Source organism: Pygocentrus nattereri, chromosome 18, assembly GCF_015220715.1.
Source record: "Pygocentrus nattereri isolate fPygNat1 chromosome 18, fPygNat1.pri, whole genome shotgun sequence".
Lineage (NCBI taxonomy): Eukaryota > Metazoa > Chordata > Actinopteri > Characiformes > Serrasalmidae > Pygocentrus > Pygocentrus nattereri.
Window position 1 is genome coordinate 6,101,041 of NC_051228.1, and position 25,044 is coordinate 6,126,084.

General features: G+C 39.8%; 1 protein-coding gene across 2 annotated transcripts in view; it reads right to left on the reverse strand.

Moving 5' to 3' along the window:
* Positions 1–25,044, reverse strand: part of dscama (Down syndrome cell adhesion molecule a) — a 162,723-nt gene that overhangs the window by 132,031 nt on the left and 5,648 nt on the right. The gene's annotated exons all lie outside the window — the stretch shown is intronic.

Sequence of the window (25,044 nt, forward strand, 5' to 3'; positions counted from 1 at the left end):
TAGGATGCTAAACAAGAAACCAAAGCTCATGCTCACTGATCACATTTGGTAACTAACTCTTCACACACTCGCTGTTTTCAAGCTAAAAATTAAGAGGTGAAATATGACATGACTAGGCTAGTAACACTAGCTGAGGTAAAAAAAATAATACATTGCCTATAATCTTTATCTTTAGACAGACACTTTTCTCAGGTTCATTTCAAACTACCTCACCTAATATTGTGCTCTTGGTTTAATATATTAGCTTTTTCAATAATTCCTTACAAATTTAAATATCAAATTTGACTGAAATACCCACCCCTCTCAACTACAAATGTAGCTGATATGGTCTTGTATGTGAACTGCAAGGCTAATGTAGCTAACAACAAAGTGGAAATCTATACCCCATCAATTAGCATCATGCCTAAACCATCACACACTTGACTTAAACGGCGAGGTTGTTTTGTAATATCACATAAACGTGCTTAAGTGGTCTCTGAACCTGTTGTGACATACTGCTGTTTTTAAACATGGCCAAAGGACAAAATTTAGGCTCAAATGGCTGCTACTACTGTTTTTAGCTATGCAATGTACCAAGCTTTTGCTAGTTTGCTAACTTTGACTAACGCTGAGGCCACTATTTAGGCATTTATTTTGCTTTATGAAGGAAAGAAAGAAAATATACAGCTGAACGAATCAATGTACTTAGTGAATAAGTGACTGTGTTTTAACAGAACTGCAAATTGTGGTTGAGAGGTGGCTTTAGTGCTAGCTAGGCTAATTGTTCTAGCTGATATTAGCTATAAGAAACAAGGACAATATATTTCTCTGATAAACTAACATGGCACTGCATCCACTTGTGCGAAGACGGTTAGCTGTAATGTTAGCTCAAACATTACTCATTTTCACTAAAACCTTCTGAGTTTTCTTGGCTATTTTTTAAGAATTAAACATGTTTTAAACGTACTCAACCTCTGTGCTGCTAATTTTGTTGCAACAGCAGTGCTGCCAGCTAAAAAGGTTAGCCAACCCTACACTAGTCAGTTTTGTCCTTCCCTGTGAGTAAATGATTATCCTTTTGCCTCCACTTGAATATCGAACGCAGCAGAAATAGAATCCCTATTATTTCTTAGCGACAGAGCTATAAACTCTCATTGCTCTTTGGCTACATAGCCTGGTAGCTCCAGTGCAGAACTAAAGGAGCAAACTCCAGGCTCTAACGGACTTCAGATTTGATAGTCCTGCCAGGTGTCTGGCCACCAGCAAAACCAGCATATTGCTGTTGTCAGAACAAAACCTTGTATCTCCAAAGTCATAACTTTACAGGAGAAGGAAAAAACATACTTCACTTTCAATGGAAGTCAATGGAACCAGATTTTTTCCCAAGTCATTTTGAGCTGTTTCTTTTGGTCCATTCATCATGAAATTTACACACAAGGCAATTGGTACTTTTAAATTGGTATGGAGACGGAGATACAAGGTTTTGTTCCGACAACAGCGACATGCTGTGTTTTGGATGCTGGTGTTTACATGCACTTAATATTCTGATAACTGCAGAAAATCAGATTTTGTCAGTAATCTGATCAATGCATTTTAAATGCACTGGAATAACCAGATAATGGGGAAAATATGGGTCTACACGAGTCAGGCAATAATCAGATTCCTGCTTTACATCCAGCAAGAAAAAGACGTGACTGCAAGCATGCAGTCAGTTACAGTGTCACTCCAAACTTTTGCTGCGTCTCATGACAGTGGCGCTTGCTCATTTCTGGTACCGCCGACTGTTTTCACACATGCGCAGACTGAGAAATCCGAAAGAAATCAGAGTAAGAGTTTAGATTACTGAGCTAAAATCCTGCCTCTTTATCGGATTTTTGAAACGGATTTCTAGATCAGGGTTTACATAACCATTAACTGCAGATATCCGATTATGATCGGATTATTGAGTGCATGTAAACGTACTCTATGTTGCATTTTGGATGCTGATATGCTGGTCAACCAACATGACCTTGCTGGTTGACCAGATACACCAACACTAGACTGTATTTTTCAACAAGGTGACTACATTTGGAGAACATTGTGCAAATGTGGTAACCATCATCCTATTGCCAAAAGTAGCTAGTTGTCACCAAGAGGCCGGCTTGGTCCAGCTGTGACTCCTCTCTGGGACAGTGCACTTCTGCTCTCACTAATTTACTATTTTAAACCATGATCCATCTCAAAGTTGTCATCTTTAGGAGTCAATTTCCTCAGATCTGACCAAACACACACCACGTTAAGCAACTTGAAAGTAAAACTGCACACTTACATATGCACGATTCAGCCAACGCACAATATAAAAGCGGGCCGAAATCGAAGAGTGAACTAACCCCTTCGTGCACTTCTAAAAGGTTGAGGCTAAACTCCTTTGAAGTCCCAAATCCCCTAAGCTTTCACTTAGCCTTTAGAAAATCCCCCCTGCCACTGCAAACCGCACTATACTGGGTGGATGTATGGAGAAGGATGAGCAACTTCACCGCCTCTGTGTGTTTTACACATGATGGAGTCATGAGATCCATGCTGCGGTAAAGCTTCTTTTGTCTCACAACACATTTTGAAAACATATGAAAAATTCAGACCCCCTTTTTCCAGACTGGCTGATGATTCTCCAACATGACAAATCTCTGATGGATGCACAGCTCTCGGGACTGAGACAGTAAAAGCATGCTTTGTTTTTAGTGCTTTGTCAGGGTCGAAGTGGAAGCTGAAAATACAATAAAGTGCTGGAGAGCACTCAGACAACCACACGCAGGTACAGTGGTGATTAACCAAAGCAGAAAATAGTCGCTGTTTACCAGGTTATGCTTTTCGCCTCAAGTGTTTTTAATACATTGGATTTCTAAGCTGTAATGGGCAGTTTGGCCAAAAATGTATATCACGGAATTACAATTTTGGTATATATATTTATATACAGTACATATAATTTTAAATAAAACCATTTCAGATTATATATTTATGTCACACACACACACACACACACACACACACACACACACACACACACATATATATATATATATATATATATATATATATGTATATATATCCATCCATCCATCCATTTTCTAAGCCACTTCTGGAGCACCCCTTTTATATATATATATATATATATATATATATATATATAAGAGAAAAAACTCTAGCTTAGTTCAATGTTCATACCATTCACTACTGTATATGTCAATATATCGCTGTCAGAACAAAAGCTCATATCTCCAAAATGGTAGCTTTACAGGAGAAGGAAAAAACATACTTGAATTTTAATGAGAGTCAATGGAAAACAGACTTTTCTTCCAGGTCATTTTGAGCTGGTTTTTTGGTCCATTCATTGTGAAATTTACATACAATGTAAAGCACAAAAGGTATTTTCAAATTATGTCCAAAACTGAAAAATAACAAACATGTAGGTACAAAGTTTTGTCCCGACAGCCACAATATATAAAGGCACACAAGTCTGTACATCGTCTAGACATTAAGTCATGCTTTAAGAAAGTCATGCATACTGACGTTCATTTTTTCGCTACAGGGGTGGTGAGACAATGCAGTTAAGCTGTTTGCATTTCTGTTATCAGACATACTAATAGAAATCGGAATGGTTTCCACTGTTGTAATAAAAAGCACAGTATTATGTTCCTAAAAGAGACAGAAAAGAAAAAAAGAAAAACATTGGATTCCGCATCCAAAACTGTTTACACTTTGCATTTAGATTTCATTATACTCTACAATCTCGTTTTTGGCAAGTAGACTTTAACCAAAAAAATAAAAGCAATATGAATGGTGCCATTCCTTTTTAACTTTGCATAAGATAAATCATACTGTGTTGCAAAAACCACAATACATATGGTATCGCGAAAACTCTAATAGTGGCCTGAAACCTGAGGTTTCCTCGCAGTTCTATTATAAATCACAGGTAGAAACAGACTAGTGATTACACACTGACATGCAGCCTAATAATCTGTTAATAATCAGAGGTGGGTAATCCTGTAAATAATCCGTTAAATAGAATAATATCCGTGTAAATGCCTGTATCCGATTATATTTCCAGTCGGACTGTGTAAGTACATTATGATCATGTTCGTCGCGTCATAGTGAAAGTTTATACCATTCAACACGGCGGAGCAGAAACTGGTCTGCAGAGGAGACGAAGTTTATGCTCTGATCTTTAAAAGACGGCGGTGGGACGGACGTCCAGCTTATGTGTCTCAGAACACGACGTCTTCCTCTCGGCCTTCTTTAATAAGGACATGTGAAGGACATTTTCCTGAGTTTGACCTCATTTTAAAGCAGTTAAAAACACAAGCACTGCTCACTGCTGCTCATCTCACTCTGACTGGACTCATGAGATGTTTGCTGTGACGGTAACATCTACACCAAGCGGTTCTCCACGCATGTGCACCATTTTGGATTGTATTACTTGTAGTGAGCTTGTAAACGAAGATTTTCATCAGACTGTTGAGTAGAGCGAGCATAAACATCTCAGTCTTAATGTGTAATCAGAATGTATTCAATCAGAGTGGCAAAAATCTGCATGTAAACACAGCCAGTTAGAGACTGTTAAGACCAGAATGCGTCACCCCTAACCTGCAAATTTAGTGTTGCCTGCTCTAAATCACCTGTTCCAACTTATCAGATCATTTACAAGCCCCTCCTGAGCTGAAGTAGGCGTGTTACAACAAGAAAAATATTCAATTCTGGAGGACAGGGGGTACTCCAGGACCAGGGTTGGTCCATGAGGAAAGCATGTTATGTCAGACATTCACACAATTGGTCATTGCTACCACTGCATTTTATTTTGTTTAGTAAGATTACTTAAAACAATTAAAACACATCTAAAACTTGGCTAATTAGTCGTAAAACTAAAACTAAATTCTTACAATGAGAAAGTTTATATGCCATGACTTAATTTAACATCATTTACCCCACTAATATATCATTTTTAATAATGATGGTTACTGTTTGGGCAGTCAGGGAAAAAAATGCAAACTAATCAATTACTGGTATTGGTATGAGCCACACCACTGTGTTCATTATTAGTATCTATTATTGGCCTAGAAAGAAATTCCAGTAATAAGCCCTAATCAAAACATGTATCTTGGAATTTAAAATATCTAATCATCTACTATCGTTAGGCAGAAATGAACAGACAGCACTGTTCAAATATGAATGCTGATCAATCTATAATTCATCAGGCCTTTTTTTATTTCTGTCAGCAAAGTGAAAGCTGTTCAAACTGTTTGATTTAAAGCTGCCCTCATCTGCTCTCGGCAAGCGATGGCACAATTTCCACGTCACTCCACGTTTTCATCTCACCACCTTGAACATTTTAATCCCCAATTGAAAATGACTCTAATGCTCCAGGTCAGACAGGAGCGGCTAATACGTCCAGGCCGCTGGGTGACAGCTCAAGGGCACGGAGCCTCTTAAACTGAAGGTGAATCGCAGGGGGCGGGGGTCTGGGGGGCTGCAAAGTTGCTGACTCGGAGGGAAATAATAGAGATGACTGAGAAAAAAACACCGGGCCTTGCAATATTTTCTCAAAACATCATATCAAGCTGTGTAGACGATCGATCTATATCTGCTTATCAGCGAGGTGGACCATTGTGGATATTGAAGTAGCTGTAACATTCATCATCTCTCAATGTTGAAACACTGACCAAATAATCTGATATTGCTGGGCAATGTGTAACTGAAGACACTTTTATCTGCCAGTGTCTGGTAACTGATGTGAGAGAATTATCAAATAAAGTTCTCTTCAAAGTGTGTTGAGATGATCAACAAAAGACCTGATGGTACATCATGTGTGGGTTCTACAACTATTTGAAGGATAGTTTCTCAATCCCCCTTAGACAATCCCAACTCCCACCACATTGGGATAGAGCAAAAATGTGGACCGTCTGTGGTTCTAGAACCATTACAATTATAGTTTCTCACAACACCCAGATGATCTCGATTCCCAACACACTGGGATTGAGCAAAAATGTAGATCTTTTGGGTTTATACAACCATTAGAAGGGTGGTTTCTCAGGACACCCAGATGATCCCAACTCCTGAGCTACTGGGGTAGAGCAAAAATATAGACCATCTGGGGTTCTACAACAATTAGAAGGGTGGTTTCTCAGGACACCCAGATGATCCTGACTCTAGACACATTGGGATAGAGCAAAAATATAGATCTTCTGGGTTTCTATAACCATTGGAAGGATGTTTTCCCATGACACCCAGATGATCCCAACTCTCAACACTTTGCGACAGAGCATAAATGTAGACAATGTGGGGGTTCTACAACCATTAGAATGGGAGTTTCTCAGGACCCCCAGACAATCCCAACTCCCACCACATTGGGACAGAGCAAAAATCGTAGACCATCTAGGGTTCTACAACCATTATAAGATCCCACATCCCAAAACAAAGGGATGGAGCAATAAAATGGATAATCAAGAGTTCTACAACCACTAGAATGATGGTTCCTTGCATCCCCATCCACCCCCTTCCCACACACCACCACCGACAGTCTGCATATTTTTGCTCAATTCTTAAGACACTAGAAAAGAGCAAATACGTACATCTAATACCATAATACCTAATACAAAATCCCTATACCTGGGGGTCTCTGAGGAACCACTGTTCCAGCGCTTACACACATTCTTTTCATATAATATATGATATATATCATGATTATAATATATATAATGCAGAATCATGTCTTTGTCTTTGAAACACATCACTGTGTGGCTGCTGAAAGTACATAAACAGCCATTTCAAGTGTTCTTTCAAAGCTGACCAGGCAATTTATTTAGGTAAATGTGTGATCAATACTAACTGAGAAACCTGCAGCACCAGCGAGCAGCAGTGTTCAGCTAAAGATCAGAACACCATGTCTCACCATATCCTACGGTTTTCAGGGTAAAATATTTTATTTGAATAGCTAAGGTTTTCTCATGTTTGCAGAGGTACTCTTAGGCGGTAGATGTACTGTCTGGCATCTGAGAAAATGGTATATAAAACTAATTATTATTACGTTTCTTGTTAAAAAAAGACACTAACAGGAAAACATATATATAAAAAAAACAATCCACTGTTATCTAAAGTGTGTCAGTGTGTTAGCATAACCATTTAAGGGAGTCCAGCATTTACAGTTACCATCAAACCTGTGTTTATCTAACTGTATTCTACTCAAGAGCATACAAAAACAAAATTCTTATCGTCTTTATTGCAATGTTTAGTGTTTCTATGCCCAGTAATATATATGGTTTCTGCACTGCTTTTGTAACATATTTATGTATTCATACAACTGATCATGCTATAAAGCACCGCTGTCCTAAGAAAATCTCTCAACTTTTGCTTTTATGCTTTTTTGGAACGATAATAATAATAAGTAACTGTTTTTCACAGAAAAGCAAACAGAGATCACACGTTATTAGCTTAGGACAAAACAAATGAGTAAACCCCCTGGCAGCCAGGAGACAGGCCCGCAGAGACTGAGCGTCCTCCTCCTCCACGGTGGGCCTGGCGACCAGCCATAGCTGAGTCCAGCCCTGACCGCAGTGCTGCTGAGTGAGGTTGCCGACAGGCAGGGCATCCCCGCCGGCTGCAGTTTCGCTGTGACAGACACAGTCTCCGGCTCCAGGTAATTAAAGCAGCGCTGTTTAGAGAGCCCGGGGTGCTGCGTGTATGTGTGTGCTTTGAGGTGGGGGGGGGTAATGGGGGGATTCCTCTGTACCTGCCCTGGGGCCTCCACAAACCCCAAATGCAAAGAAGCCCCAGCGTCCAATTTGCTCTCATGAATATTAAGCACAGGAGACGACAAAGTTAATGGACCCCCGCTCATTGCCAATTATGTAAAGATGGTGAAATCAGTGTGATGGAGGGAGAGAGAGAGAGAGAGAGAGAGAGAGAGCAGTCAAACTGCAAGAGAACCAGAAAACAACTCTCTCTCTCTCTCTATCTCCCCCTCTCTCCCTCCCTCTACCACTCATTCTCTCTCTCTTTCTCCCTTTACCTTTCTCTCTCTATTCTACCTCTATCTCTGTTTATTTTTCTCTACACCTCTCTGTTCTCTCTTTTACCACTCTCTCCCCAACTCTAATCTTATTCTATCTCTTTCTCTATTCTCCCTCAACTTCTCTCTCTCTCTATTCTATTCTCCCTCAACCTCCCTCTATTATCCCTCTACCTCACGCTTTATTTTTTCCTTTATCTCTCTTTCTCCCTCTACTTCTCACTTTCTCCTCCTCTCTCTCATTCCCCTGTGTCATCTCCCTTTTCTTCTCCATCCCTCTTTCTCTGTTAATTCTCCCTTATCATTCTGTCTGTCCCTCACCCCGTCTCTTTTTCTCCATCTCCTTCATCTCTCTCCCTCTCTGTCTCTTTCCCTCACACTCTTCCTTCTCCCTCTCTTCTCTCTTTTAACTCTCTTCCTTCTTTCCCCTCTCTCTCTCTCCCTCTCATCTTTATGCCCTCCCCACCCCACCCCCCAACTCCTTTCGCCTCTTAAGTGAGACAATCTGAATATCATCTAAACGGCAGCGGCAAAAATGCTCATTTACAGCGTCCCCGTGGTCGCGGTAACGAGATCAAACGGCTGCTGCAGATCCGAATCAATTACAGCGGCAGCAGGATGTTGACATCTGAATCTGCACTGAGATGAGGAAGCTTTTGGTGGGAGCTAAATGAGCCTCCCTCAGCCGCCGCTCACCCCAGAACCGCCGGCCGCTAATGCCTCATCAGCTCGCGCTCCAACGGCCCACTGTGCACCATGAATATATGAATTGATACACACTTGATTTCTCCTCTTGGGTAACAGATTGTTTTGGAGCATGATTGTGCCACATCACTGACACGTCGTTTCTTTTCTGTCTAATCCCTGAATGGAAACATTCAACAAGTGACCTACTCTTCTACCTGTTGATCTCACAGCAGTACCAAAAGAAACCCGTATTTACATTTCAATAATAAAACAATAACGTACTGATAGTACATTAATGCTGTTATTAAGAGTGAACTGGTTTGGAAATTGTCAATATTTAGAGGGCGGCGGTGAGTAATGTTTGTTTATTTAATGTTTGTTAATAACACCTTTAGAGGGCGGCAGTGAGTAATGTTTGTTTATTTGATGTTTGTTAATAACACCTTTAGAGAGCAGCAGTGAGTAATGTTTGTTTATTTGATGTTTGTTAATAACACCTTTAGAGGGCGGCGGTGAGTAATGTTTGTTTATTTGATGTTTGGTAATATCACCTTTAGAGGGCGGCAGTGAGTAATATTTGTTTATTTGATGTTTGTTAATATCACCTTTAGAGGGCGGCGGTGAGTAATGTTTGTTTATTTGATGTTTGTTAATATCACCTTTAGAGGGCGGAGGTGAGTAATGTTTGTTTATTTGATGTTTGTTAATATCACCTTTAGAGGGCGGCGGTGAGTAATGTTTGTTTATTTGATGTTTGTTAATATCACCTTTAGAGGGCGGAGGTGAGTAATGTTTGTTTATTTGATGTTTGTTAATATCACCTTTAGAGGGCGGCGGTGAGTAATGTTTGTTTATTTGATGTTTGGTAATATCACCTTTAGAGGGCGGCGGTGAGTAATGTTTGTTTATTTGATGTTTGTTAATATCACCTTTAGAGGGCGGCGGTGAGTAATGTTTGTTTATTTGATGTTTGTTAATATCACCTGTAGAGGGCGGCGGTGAGTAATGTTTGTTTATTTGATGTTTGGTAATATCACCTTTAGAGGGCGGCGGTGAGTAATGTTTGTTTATTTGATGTTTGTTAATATCACCTTTAGAGGGCGGCGGTGAGTAATGTTTGTTTATTTGATGTTTGTTAATATCACCTTTAGAGGGCGGCGGTGAGTAATGTTTGTTTATTTGATGTTTGTTAATATCACCTTTAGAGGGCGGCGGTGAGTAATGTTTGTTTATTTGATGTTTGTTAATATCACCTTTAGAGGGCGGCGGTGAGTAATGTTTGTTTATTTGATGTTTGTTAATATCACCTTTAGAGGGCGGAGGTGAGTAATGTTTGTTTATTTGATGTTTGTTAATATCACCTTTAGAGGGCGGCGGTGAGTAATGTTTGTTTATTTGATGTTTGTTAATATCACCTTTAGAGGGCGGCGGTGAGTAATGTTTGTTTATTTGATGTTTGTTAATATCACCTTTAGAGGGCGGCGGTGAGTAACATTTGTTTATTTGATGTTTGTTAATATCACCTTTAGAGGGTGGCGGTGAGTAAAGTTTGTTTATTTGATGTTTATTAATGACACCTTTAGAGGGCGACAGTGAGTAACGTTTGTTTATTTGATGTTTAATGACCCCTTTAGAGGTCAACAGTGAGTAACGTTTGTTTATTTGATGTTTATTAATGACACCTTTAGAGGGCAGCGGTGAGTAATGTTTGTTTATTTGATGTTTGTTAATATCACCTTTAGAGGGCGGCGGTGAGTAATGTTTGTTTATTTGATGTTTGTTAATATCACCTTTAGAGGGCGGCAGTGAGTGATGTTTGTTTATTTGATGTTTATTAATGACACCTTTAGAGGGCGACAGTGAGTAACGTTTGTTTATTTGATGTTTAATGACCCCTTTAGAGGTCAACAGTGAGTAACGTTTGTTTATTTGATGTTTATTAATGACACCTTTAGAGGGCGACAGTGAGTAACGTTTGTTTATTTGATGTTTAATGACCCCTTTAGAGGTCAACAGTGAGTAACGTTTGTTTATTTGATGTTTATTAATGACACCTTTAGAGGGCGGCGGTGAGTAATGTTTGTTTATTTGATGTTTGTTGATATCACCTTTAGAGGGCGGCGGTGAGTAATGTTTGTTTATTTGATGTTTGTTAATATCACCTTTAGAGGGCGGCAGTGAGTAACATTTGTTTATTTGATGTTTGTTAATATCACCTTTAGAGGGTGGCGGTGAGTAAAGTTTGTTTATTTGATGTTTATTAATGACACCTTTAGAGGGCGACAGTGAGTAACGTTTGTTTATTTGATGTTTAATGACCCCTTTAGAGGTCAACAGTGAGTAACGTTTGTTTATTTGCTGACTCACTGTGAGGCCCTGTAGTAACGCAGTAATTCAGTGAACACCATAAAAGTAGTGAATTTTGATATCCGGTCGTCTTCATAGCCAAGGTCACTTCACAGAAGCTCTAAAGTGACAACCCCCTCCAGGGCCTATCGCACAAACGGCTTCCGAGCTAAAACAGTTGGAAAAAGGAAGAAAACGTTTGGGAAAATGCCAAATTTAGACAATTTTGCTCTTACCGCAAAAATAGTGTCCAACATTTGCTTCTTTTGTTTTGCTAATGTAGCTAAAAGTAATGAAAGCTTATACCTCAGCAGTTAGCAGTGCGCTAACCACATGCCTACATCACAACACAACTGCCTCAAACCTCGTTAAGCTGTTGAGTCAGTGGTTGAGTCAGTAATCTCTAAAATACCTGCGTATGTTGTTTGTGAAACTGTATGACACACTGTTCTATATAAAAATGGACAAAAGGACGGACGCTGCGTACAAACAGGAGCGTCTTGCACCCTGAATTTTGTACTGTAGTTTGTAAGATAAAAGCCTCTGTTACTTGTTAGCTACATAGCCTTGTAGCTAAGGTGCACACCTGAAGAAGCAGGAAGGGAAAACTGTGGTAATTTTTTTTTCCCTGCAGTATTCCTTAAAAACAGAATAAAGCCCAACGGTCCTGAGGTGAAATGTGATTGTGGGTCAGCTGATGAGACTTCAGTGCCCTATGCTCATGGCTACTCACTGCAGCTTCATAAGACAAGCCCAACCCCCCCCCCCCCCCCCCCCCCGCCTCTCTCTCTCACCCCACCCCCATCACCTTCCCACCAGCCTCGCAGGCAGATCTACTCCATCTTCAGCTTGGCTCTGCAGCGGTGCATCCCCCGTCCGACTCCACCAGTGATAGTGATAATAATAATAATAATCATCATCATCATCATCATCATCTTTTTTTAAAGCACCTTTAATTCAAACGGGCACCTCAAAGCGTTTTTACAAGGAGAATAACACTAAAATAATAGTCACGAAACAGTAGAGTTGTTTCAGAAAAGCTGGGACGTGTGACAGCATCTCTATAATCGCGCACATGCTGCCCTGCATGAATTTAAAATTCGATATTTTCCCAGTTTGCCATGCATTTGATGATATTTAGGGATGCATTAATAAAAAATAAACTCATTAAACTGTATCTGGAATCTGGAATCAAAACAGACCTTTCTGGCATCGTTTGCTCACGTTTCAGGCCGCAAGGACGAATTTTGCTTCGCCTACAAAACGTCTGATTTTTGGCAACTGGAGAAATTCGATTTTTATTTTCATCATGTAAATCTCTAAATCTTTACATCATATATACATTACAAACATACCTACATATTCATTCTACATGTCGCTGCTGTCGGAACAAAACCTCATAACTCCACTTTTTGTCGTTTTTCAGTTTTTGACATAATTTGGAAACGTGTGTTGCCCTTTACATCGTACATAAATTTCATCATGAATGGACCAGAAGAAAGGGCCAAAAATGACATGGAAAAAATTCTGGTTCCACTGTCTTACATTAAAAGTGAAGTAGGTTTTTTCCTTCTGCTGTAAAGTTACCATGTGGTAGATATGAGGTTTTGTTCCGACAACAGCGATATGAAACTTTGGAAGCAGTGTTTTAGTTGCAGATGCACGTATAAATTATTCTAACCCTGTGTTAATATTTATACGTTTCAAACTGTAAAAAGTAGGAAATGTGAGAAGATGAACGGGGCAGTAGGTGATTCTACATAAAGTAAAATGAAATAAATATTAAGTATAGATTAAATTAATAGGGATACATTGATATCCCTATATTTAAAAAGCAAAGACCAAATCTTGCTCATGAAATAGATAATTACAGTTTATTATTCAATAAGATCGGCTATTCTTTATGACACATTTATAAGCTTGTCAACAAAATACTTTCAATTGTACACAAAGCATCTCTTTTGGTGTCTATTTCAGTCGGGTTATTAGTCAATAATAATTATTAATTTAACAAAACATTGAAGTGATTCCAAACTTTTGAACGGAAGTCTATTACGGAATAATGTTTCATAATTCTGCTTGACTCATTGTGCTAAATAGCCAGTTCCCTCTTACACTTGATGCGCCACTTTCGTTGATTCATGTTATTTAAACAGACATTTACACACCTAAATGCCAGTTTGGCCTGTGAATGAGCAAATACTGTTGTTTATTTTGTGGCTATTAGAAAGTACTGGTCAAGCTTGTGTTTCATGTGTCCGTTTAGTCCACACAGCGTGAGCCTTGGCAAAAAAAAGCCCATCCATGGAAAAAATGGCCATCTTTAAAAGCTCGTTTCATCACACAGCAGCATGTCGAAATAACATTGACATTAGTTATTACTTTCTCAATAATAAAAGACAAATAACCCACTATTAACAGATATTAAGTCAATATTCTAATAAAAAAAGTCATTTTGAGATACTAAGTCAGTTTCAATAACACCTACTCAATATTTTGCGAAAATAAGTTTTGACAAGTCAAAATTCCAAGATAACGTTTCAAAGATGTAGTTTTTAAGTCTATATTGCAAGAAAATATTTTTATTTTGAGGTACTAAGTTCATAGTTTTAAAAAATTTGTCATAAATGAAAAAATTAAGTATTTCAAAATACCACAGCAAAAATTTGAGAAATTGTATTATTGTGACAGTCAATATTTTGAGAAAATAGGTCATTTTGAATTGCTTATTCAATATTAAGATGTACCCACTATCTTAAAATACTAAGGCAAAATTGTAAGATAATTTGCATTATTTCTATTTTCATTATTTTGACCTACAAAGTCAATATTTTGAGACAATAAGTCGTTATTTCAATGCTGACTCATTGTTTGGAGAAAGTTATTTATTATTTTGAGATGCTAAGGCAAAGTTGTTTTTAAGAAAAGTTGCAATTTTCAAAAACATGAGAAATTAGTAATTACTTTGAGATGTCAAATTTTCAGAAAATGTGTCATTATTTTGATCTACAAAGTCAAGACTATTTCGAATATTTCAAAATTCTGATTGAATATTAGGGGAGAAATACTCACTATTTTTAAATACTAAGGCAAATTTTAAGAAAGCGTGCATTATTTCAAGATACTATGTCATAAATTTGAGAAATAAGTCCAAATATGGCAAATTTTCAGAAAATGTGTCATTTTGATCTACAAAGTCAAGACTTTAAAAAAATAAGCCAATATTTCGAAATTCTGATTGAATATTAGGGGAGAAATACTCACTATTTTTAAATACTAAGGCAAATTTTAAGAAAGCGTGCATTATTTCATGATACTATGTCATAATTTTGAGAAATAAGTCCAAATATGGCAAATTTTCAGAAAATGTCTATAAAATCTACAAAGTCAATATTTTGACATACTCCTGCCAGAAATAGAGATGTATTCCCCTCCTCAGGGCTTCCTTAGCCATCACCCAATTTGGCTGTAAAGAAATCTGAATCTGAATCTGCTACAAAAACTCCTGACCGGTGCATCTCTAGTGCAGACCGTATCATCCAGCACTACATCAAAAAACACAGAAGGCTGCTGAGCTGCGGGACAGTCAGGACACTGTTTTCATCTCTCTGATATATTACCCCAGAGACCACCCATCTGACACAACCATAAATCTTCCTGATGGACACTCGGCAAATTGGGGCTGTATGCAGAAGAGGCGCATGCAAAAAAAAAAAAGAGAGAGAGAGAGAGAGAGAGAGAGAGAGAGAGAGACTATTATAGAAGAGCAGAAGAAGGGAGGTTAAAATACAGATTTAAATCACTCTTTTCCCTCTAAATCCATACATTTTCCATTCTTTTTCCCAATTTTATTCCTGCAGCGGTCCCGGGTCATCCCTCTTCACGCTCCGCTAGCAGCAGCGGAGGTGAGTGGAGCGCTACAGAAAAGCGAGGCAGCCAAGCATATGTAAATGTATTCAGAGCATTTAGTACTCAGGATTAATCGAATTATAATTTAATCATCTGATCAAACAGCAATTAGCATAATCACTTCTGGGGACAGGCTGATAGAGAGGAAATGGAAACATAACAGACCGAAGGCTAGCAACACTTTAATGAGACACTGGCTGGCGTCTCCGATAATGTTGCACGTTTCTGGGCGTTGAAATTCGGCCCTCTTTAATATAAAGCGCTCATTTAAATCCTCACTCAGCCGTGCGCACACGCTGTGTTCAGCCATCGCAACACAACATACAAAAGACAAGCACTCGCAAAATTACAGTGGCCACTAATGTGCTGGGGTTCTATTCAGCAGTGGTCAGATTCTGGGCTTTGAGTCTAAAAGAGCAGTGATGATTTATTACACAACAAAAAGGAAGCAACACATTTCACATTAAAGAGAGGAAAATCCTTTTTCTTTTATGTATTTTTTGGACAAAAAGAACAAGGTTCTGGGCCAGGTTTTCAGTCGAAGGTAAGTAGCTATAAAATGCAATTTGTGCTTGCTTTGGATAGAGTAATTGATTACAGTAATTACAGTTACAGATTACAGTAATTGACTAGAGTAATTGATACAGGTATGCAATACTGTGCTCATACTCAACCTCATAAAAATGTGTCAATACAACAAGCAATACCACCTGATACTATGGCTTTGTTCACACCGCAGGTAAAAGTGACCCAAATCCAATCTTTTTCTACATAAGTGGAACAGGAGTGTCAGTGTGAACAGCAAAAAACGCACTGAAACTGACATTTTCGATTCCGATTTGAGACGCTTTCATGTGGCACTGAAATCCGACACATAGCCGACATGTGGCTCAGTCTGAACAGCCAGATCGGAATTCACGCGACTTTTTCGTCAATCCAACTCAACATTCGTCATAGTTTTGCTCTGCTGAGACTATTTCTGCACAAAAATTAGAAGAGACTTATCACATCCGCTCCATGTTTGAAGAGATTTTGAAAGAAACGTATGAACGTATGAACGTGGCCCTAGGACAGCGAGGCTGCAGGGTCAAAGAACAGTTCAAAGTCTGAAAGCAAAGTTGAAGGAATCCGAGGATGCGAACCAAAGAAGTGACCGCGCCCTTTTTACAGTGAGCTCAAGCACATTCTGGGTGATGAGCTCAGCTGTCAGTCAGGGAAGCTTCATGATGGCTCCTGTGATGCTTGTGAAGATGAAGCTGATCCTCCGGGAGCAACTGGCGTTCGTTGGCAGTCGTGATTGTTTACCTCTGAATGAGCTGTGTGAAGCAACGTGAAGCAGCGTGAACATCAGACTGATGTTGCATACAGATCACACTTAAAAGATGATATGAACAACCAAATAAAAAAAAATCTGATTTGGTGAGGAAATCAGATTTGGGCCACTTTTACCTGCTGTGTGGGCGTAGCCTATGTGACGTAAGCTAGCTAAACGGAGGCAAAAAAGTCAATATTTGCTACCAAAGTCTCTATAGCTGACTTTACTCTGTTCAACTGAATGGAACTGCGATGAATAAATGTTAATACGTTGATTTTTTAAACCATCTTTGTTAAACAGGCTATAAAAAGACCCTATACAGAACTGTCTGTGCGGGCTGCGTTTTATGGTCTATTCAAATATGCAGTGTGAACAAGATGTTTGGCCTTAGAGGACATTCAACTGCAGCTCAACCAGCCAGCCAAAAACTCCCAACAAGATGTAAAACTCCACAGATGTGATTCCTGCTGTTGCTGTGCTACAGAGACTGTTGCTGAGGATCAAAACTATGAAATGTACTTTTCTTATAGCTGTACAGAAGCCCTTTTCTGGCGTTCTTCTCCACGGCAATGCTACTCGAGCCAAGATAATTAATGTAGTACAGCTAGCTTATGTACATCTTTTAAAATGAGCTTGATTTAACTGCTAACGTACTGTACAGTGCACTCATTTACACTGACAACTACTGCATTCTAAATAAGTAATTTAGTAAGATATCAGAATCAGTACCATACCAAATTACCCACTCTTTCAATCACATGACGCAAATGGGATGTGCCAACATCATCAAGCTAAGGATTTGATTTTTCTGAGAAAGACAAGTTTCATAGATATTTAGCTGGAAGACAACATGAGCATTTACAGTGAATCGTCAAAACTCTTGTTTTTCTCATTTTTCAATACATGTCCTTTGTCTTCAGGCAGGGGAGCCCAATCCTGGGCCTGGAAATCGGCCACCATGCAGAGTTTAGCTCCAGGTAATCAAGGCCTTCAGGGGGATCTGACTATGTGAGCCAGATGTGTTTGATCTGAGCTCTTCAGGGTGGTAGATCTACAGGACCAGAATAGAGAACCCTGCCTTAAGGCCTTAACCTGGTGTACCACCTGACCACATCTCTGAGAGCCAAAAAGTAACAACCCCTCTGCCATCATCACTCATCCTTTATTAGAGCCCAAAGAACGCAGTCCAGCACTTTATTCCCTGTTTACACTTTGTATTCCCATGTGTTTCGTGTCCGGGTCATATCTGGATAAACTTTGGCTGCATCCGTTTCACGCTGTTCCTTAATATGTGTGCCTGGTGTGACCAAATGAGATCCAACTGTACTTTCCCCACCTAAAAAGCACATACAAACATACGTCGTTTTACTCTTGTTTACTCTTTTCCCTGTTTTGATACGATGGACTCGGAGCGAGAGAAGGCTGTTGGGTCGGGGATACCTTCAGTCTCGCATACCCTCCATCTTCCTTTTCTATATTTATTCCGTCGTTTACACCGCGATCAAGATCCGTCTCATGCCTACCTCCCGATGTGCTTCACTGCTCCGACTGTAACCCGGGCACAAAGTGTCCTGGGTGTGTTTACATCTGGCTTTTCATGCGGTCAAGTGAAATCTGAACCTGATCCGATCACCAAGAACACATTAATGCACAGTGTAAACAGACCTATAGGGTACATACGGAGAAACAGTGTGTGTTTTGGCTTTGCCACGAATTAAGATAGTGGACAAGCAACCTTTATTTGCATGAAGGGCAAAGGTCAGAAAGCCTATATATGGGGTCAGGGTTCAAGTTTTATAATTAGAATTATATGTTTGGGGTGGGCAATGTGACATATCACAAAACACCTTTTGTGTATATCAAAGAAAACTGACCAACTGCCTGTTTCATTACAAAGAGAGCATAATAAGTCCTTTATTATTATTGGAGTGGTACACTGTGTTAAACAATGAATAAAAATCATTCATAGCTTTTATAGTCATTTTTAAATGTGACATTATTTGTTGTTTTTTTTTTGTCTTATCAAACTTGTTCAACCCAAAAAAATATTCAAATATTGTTTTCAGCCATACTGCCCACACCTAAATATGCTGTATAATGGTTTGAGGACACCTACATTCATATGTAAACGTTTGAGCATCTCTGGTCAAATGGCGTTTTGTTGAGTTACGAGTGACCACATCCTGTACTGAGAACACACTCCTGCACATTTCAGTGCACAATTACTGTTTATATGCTGCCTTTGGCAAATGCCCTGTGCATATTAAAACTGTGAAAATAACCAGTCCAAAAAATAAAAAATTGGCAGAAAAAGGCCAGATTTAAATTTGTTCCTGGGGACTCAAAGTACTGGCTCGCTAGTAAGTAAGTGACCACACTTCGTTTATTTAATTTCCAGGCAAACCATTAAGCATATGGGGAAAAAAAAACATATATATTTAACAGAAAATTCTGCAGAAGCCTCAACAAATAAATATATTTTGCATTATTTTCAGTATTTATTGTGTCCACTCTTTACCTTTATCCCAGCTTCCATTCTTTTCAGGAGACTCGCTTTCAGTTCCCTCAAAGGATCTGCAGACACGCCTCAGAAGTTCAGCCTCAGAAGCTGGTTGATTTTCTGAAGTAATCAAACCCATTCAGTGGTGTTGAGGTCTGGACTCTGGGGTGGTCAGTCCATTGTTCTCCTTTTCTCAGTGAGGTTCTTCTTGAACACCTACACATCCTTTCAGACCCACGGTGCTGAGTCGTCTTCTCACAGTGGAAGGATGTTACAGAAACACCTGCGGACCTGACCTGAAGCAGCTTGATTTTCTGCTCTTTCTCTCAAAGATGAAAGCTTTAAGTGCTGTTTATCTGATGGGGGCTGTTTTGGGGTCCACCAGGTCTTCCAGGTGGTTGCTAGGAGCCTCATTTTCTCTGTAGCTTTTAATTGTTTTGGAATCTCCTGTTATTTTCCTTTAATATCTCTGAAATAACTTGCACTGATAGCTATTTTGACTGGAAATAAAATAAATGAGTGGGTGGTCTCTGACTTTTGCACAGCTCTGTATGTATTTGTATTCCCTGACCCCAGTACTGCAGGTCTAACCCAAAAGCCCCACCGCTCCACTTCTGCTCAGAAATGTCCGACAGTAATGTTTCATTTAACCAACTACAGGACACCTGCAGCGCTAAAAAGGCCTGTTTACATAAGAGACAAGCATCGCCAACAAGCCGCTTCGCCGCAGGATGACAGAAGAGTTCTCATTAGTGGACTGCATGTCCTCATGCCAAGGAGGCAGGCTTATTCTGCCAAGTCATCAAAGCAGCAGATAAATACTCCTGAAGCCCACGCGGCTAGCCCCGTTCTGTCAGCCCGCCATGGAGCCCAGCATATTTCCTCTGCTTTTTCTAGGCCAAAGTGACACTAAGCCACGTCGGTGGAGAGGGATATGAAGGCTGACAGCCTCAGCTAGCCCAGGCCCACCCGCTCCGGGGTGACTCCGTGGAGGAGGCGCTGGGATGCACTATGTATTTTCTTTTGATGTGGAATTTAAGCTCGTTATGAAAAAACGGTTGCTTAGGGTGACTTGAAGAGGAGAACAAATACATAAAAAGTACATGATTTATCGATATTTTTGAAACCCTTTATTTGCGAGATCAACTGTAGATGCTTTGCAGAAGCAGAAGGTAGGATACATTTGAATTACATAGAATTACAATTGTACCTTGATTTCAAAACCTTTTGAGAACGTTCTTGCCCAAATTATTATTATTATTTTTTTTTTTATCCACTCATAGTGGAGAGGTACATGCAGGGCACTGTGAGGCAAAATAGTCACCAAAGAAAGCTTATTTTTTCAATGTTTTACCACCATCAACATTACACATAAAAACTCAGAAGGCACATGTGGGTTCACTGGATAGTAAATAAATTCCCATCACCACCACTGTAAAATAATTTGCCTCTAAGTTTCTCTACGTTGAACAATTCACATCAAACTACTCGTAATGACCTCATTTACATCTCATCTTAACGACTGCGCTGGCAGAAAGTTTGAAAAATCGGTGGAATACCCCTTCAATTATTTAATAATGCAGACGCGTCAAATGTAAAATAACTCATTAACAACGATGTTGTTAATAAACAGCCGAGCTTCACCAGAGTTTATTACCAATTGAAGCATCTGCTGATGAGCTAAAGAGATAAAAGCAGCCAATAAAGTGTGCCCATCTGTAATGAAGTGAACGAAGGCTTGAATAGTGGTGTTAGACTGTTCATGATATGATTGGATATGATTAGACGGGTTAATGAAACACATGATATCAAGCAGTAAGGCTGCTGTGCTTCCCGACAGACATGCGGCTCAGTGCAGTGCTGTCCTGAGCTTGACCTTAAACAGTGGACCCGAGGATGCTCCTCTTAAACCGAGCGATCGCACAGAAAGAGAGATGAACTGGTGCATTATCTATAACAAAGGATCAAAGTTATAAAGTATTTCCCAAATCTTTACTATTGCATACTAATCAAAATACACGATTGCCGTTCTACATATTTCAGGATGGATTTTTTTTTTTTTTTACATTTTCAACCTTCGCTTGGTCTTTTTTCATCCATCCATCCATCCATTTTCTAAGCCGCTTCTCCGTCAGGGTCGCGGGGGGGAGCTGGAGCCTATCCCAGCAGTCTTTGGGCGGAAGGCAGGATACACCCTGGACAGGTCGCCAGTCCATCGCAGGGCAGACACACAGACACAGACAGTCACTCACACACTCACACCTAGGGACAATTTAGCATATCCAATTGGCCTGACTGCATGTCTTTGGACTGTGGGAGGAAACCGGAGAACCCGGAGGAAACCCACGCAGACACGGGGAGAACATGCAAACTCCACACAGAGAGGACCCCGGTCACCCGGCCGGGGAATCGAACCCAGGCCCTCCTTGCTGTGAGGCGACAGTGCTACCCACCACACCACCGTGCCGCCCTGGTCTTTTTTCACAGATATAAAAATCATAACAGAGTACAGATATAATTTATTCGTACCTTCCACCAATTTCCTTCATTACTAATACTGACTGGAAGCCATATGCCCCCATTTTTGACCCTTTTAAACGGGAATTCCAAAGATTTTTAAAAATTCAAAGGTTAAGATGTAAGCTAAGTCTTTCAGAGTGATTTGATGGAAATTTACAAACAATATATATGAATGACCATCATATACACTGACCAGCCTTTTAAAACCACCATCTCGTATCTACACGTTTTGCCCATTTTTTCAGCTCCACTGACCATATAGGAGCACTATAGGATCATTCTCAGCACTGATGTGGAGGTGGTGTGTCGCGCTGGTCTGAGTGGATCAGACACAGCAGTGCTGCTGGAGTTTTTGAACAACTCAGTGTCGCTGCTGGACTGAGAACCAAAATCATCCAGCCAACAGCGTCCTGTGACCACTGATGAAGGACTAGAGGATGACCAGCTATGCAGCTATACAGTAAGTGGAGCTGATAAAATGGACAATGAGCGTAGAAACAAGGAGGTGGACTTAATGAAGTGGCCAGTCAGTGTGTGTGTGTGTGTGTGTGTGTGTGTGTATGTATGTATATATATATATGCTCGGATTAGCACCGATGTAGTATGATTGAGGAAAAGATCAGAAAGATTCCAAAATGTTTTTTCCCTGTAAAGTTACCAATTTGGAGACACGAGGTTTCGTTCCGACAGTGACGTGTGGGTTCACTGGTGGTTTTGGACAGTAAATAAAATGACTACATCTGAGCTTTAGATATCGTGACCCTCCCCCAGTTCCCATCACCACCACTGTAAAGAAATCAATAAATCATTTCACACCAAGCCACTTTGTTTACATTTCAAACCACAGAATTATGCAGAAATGGGTGGAGTTCCCCTTTGAATCACTTTCATTCGTAGGACGTGAATATGTCTCCCAATGTCTCCCAAGATAGCAGCATAACTCCTGCCGTTAGCTTCATATTCGCATCATAATACTATGTTATGTTGTACAAATATGTTATTTGTACCTGTCACTCTCAACAATGCCAACTCTGTAAACTGGAACAGGCTAATGCGTTCGTTAGGCAGTCTGGGAGTCATATGCACATGTTTAATATAAGCCACAAATTCACTCCAACATATTTGCCACCAAAGCAGCATCTCACGCCGTTCGCTTTGCATGTATAGAGTGATTAAAATCTCTCAGTGACAGCTTCATCAGGATCAATCAGTCATCCCTGCCTGCCTGCCTTTCCATTCTAAATGAGACGCCTAAAGACTACTGACAGCCGTTCAGCCTCTGTGCATGAAATCTTTAATCATCAGAATATGTCGGCCCCTCGTGAATTAGCAGCCACTGTCACGTCTGTCCTGCGCTGTGAATAAGTAAAGCCCGCAGGCTGCACCGGTAAACACTGTCGTTTTGAAACGTGCACACAAGGGCGGGGCGATATACTGTTTTTTAATCGATATTGCAATACTGGCCTTTGCAATACTAATACTGATATGGAAATTCCGACATCCAATCATGTTCCCAATGAACATGCCGGCACTGAAAAAATGAAGTGTTCGCGTCTTGCTGTTTTTTGACGTGAAAATAAGTGAACACGTCCTCTACAGCTAACATTTACCCCATATTTCACTGAATAAACAGTAATTGTGAATCAACCCCTTAAAACCCCAGGCTTATTACATAGTATAGCTTATTATTCAGCAACTTCATGGGCTGCAGATGGTTCTTCAAGGGTTCTTCATTTAAAAAATAGTTCTATATAGAACCACGAACACTTCTAGAACATTTTGCATGATAAAAGGGTTCTTTGCATCATTAAACGGTTCTTCAGATTGAGGAAGAACTTGTAACGATAGAAGAACCCTTATTGGTGCTATGCAGAACTCTAATGTAAAGAACAATGTAAAGAACCACTTCATTATGCAAAAGGTTCTTTTGAGTGTTCATGGCTCTATATGGAACCATTTTCTTTACTAAAGAACGCTTAGAGAACCATCTTTTTGGTTCTTGGGTTCAAGTGTGCAGCTCTGCTGTCCTTTGTTATAGAAGCGTGTGGTAAAACTTCGAGCCCGCCGGTGGGCCCTGGCCACTTAAGGGTCTCTGTAGACGACGTGTTCGCTTACGTTCACATAGAAAATCAACAAAACATGTAATCTGAGCAGGTTGGCATCGGCATCAGAATAAAAAAAACAGATTATAATCATCGGGCAGATGATTCAATTTGACTAATATTTCAGTCCGATATTTAATCTCATTCACTTACTGGGGAAAGAACAGAATGTTCAAACGGCGCTGGGTTACCGCGCTAAAATATTAGATATCTGTCCAATCTAATCATTTGTCCAATGACAATAACATTTTTAACAATTAACTTCCAATTTCTGCCATTTCTGATATTGCAGTGCAGCTGCTCTTCCCCATCCTAACCATACAGGGCCAGTCTAGCCATTGTCTGTTTATTGTTACTGACTTAGTATTTCGAAATGAAGATTTTGACTTATTATGTCAAAACACTGACTTACTTTCTGACTCATTCTGTATGTATGGAATTATTTACCCATTATGTATGTATGGAAGCCCAAACCTGCTGCGTGAAACAGGAAAAAAGTGTGCTGTCTCTGATCCACTCCTACCAGCGCAACACACATTAACACACCACCACCACGTCAGTGTCACTGCAGCGCTGAGAATGATCCACCTGCTCTGTGGTGGTCCTGTGGGAGTCCTGACTACTGAAGAACAGAGTATGCAGAGAAACAGATGGACTACAAAGAAGTGCTCCTATATGGTCAGCGGAGCTGATAAACTGGACAATGAGCGTAGAAACATTTGATCAGAGTGGGCCGATGTCACCTAAACATCATGAGCTTCTGTGCATTTTATCCACTTTACTGCTTTTGTAACCCTCTGCAAACAGGTGGCAGGTGGTCAGTCCCAGTTTTTACATGGTATGAATGTATTTGTATGTCAGCACTGACAGATGTGCACAAAGCAATGTTGAGGTACTAAAGTCACAATATTGAGAAAATACTTATTTTGAGAAACAGACAGACTGAAAAAACACAAATACCAGTCAGGTGTTTACAGGAATGACTGTCGGAAAACTTTGTCTTTACAGGCAAAGGGTAAAATTCTCTTCATATTTAATGTTAATATAATAAGATTTTATTCTGAGCAAGTCTGGAGCATTTCTCTTGGTCCAGTCATATTTATTACACAGTTTAAAGGGCAGCTGCTGTGATCAAATACAGAAAAATACAAACTGAGATTTTTTTTAAGGAAAGATTAAAAAAAAAGTACAAAAAAAATTGTCAAAATAATGCAGACAATCTTTTAATCTAATTGACTGATGATTTTGGAATATCATCACTAGCCACGTTTACATGCAGCCTAATAATCTGTTAATAATCCGACTAAGAGCTCAATCGGAATGGAATGCAACAATGTAAACACTTCAATCGGAAAAGTCTAGTCCGATTGAGGCCATGCAATTTCTACCCGACTGAACGAGGTGGGTAATCCTGTAAATAATCACTTAAATAGAAGAATAACATCCGTGTAAATGCCTGTATCTGATTACATTCCCTATCGGAACGTTTAGGAACATTCTGATCATGTTCGTCGCGTCACAGTGAAAGTTCATAATGGCGGAGCAGAAACTGGTCTGCAGAAGACGGCGGTGGGACGGACGTCCAGCTTATGTGTCAGTTAAAAACACAAGCACTGCTCACTGCTGCTCATCTCACTCTGACTGGACT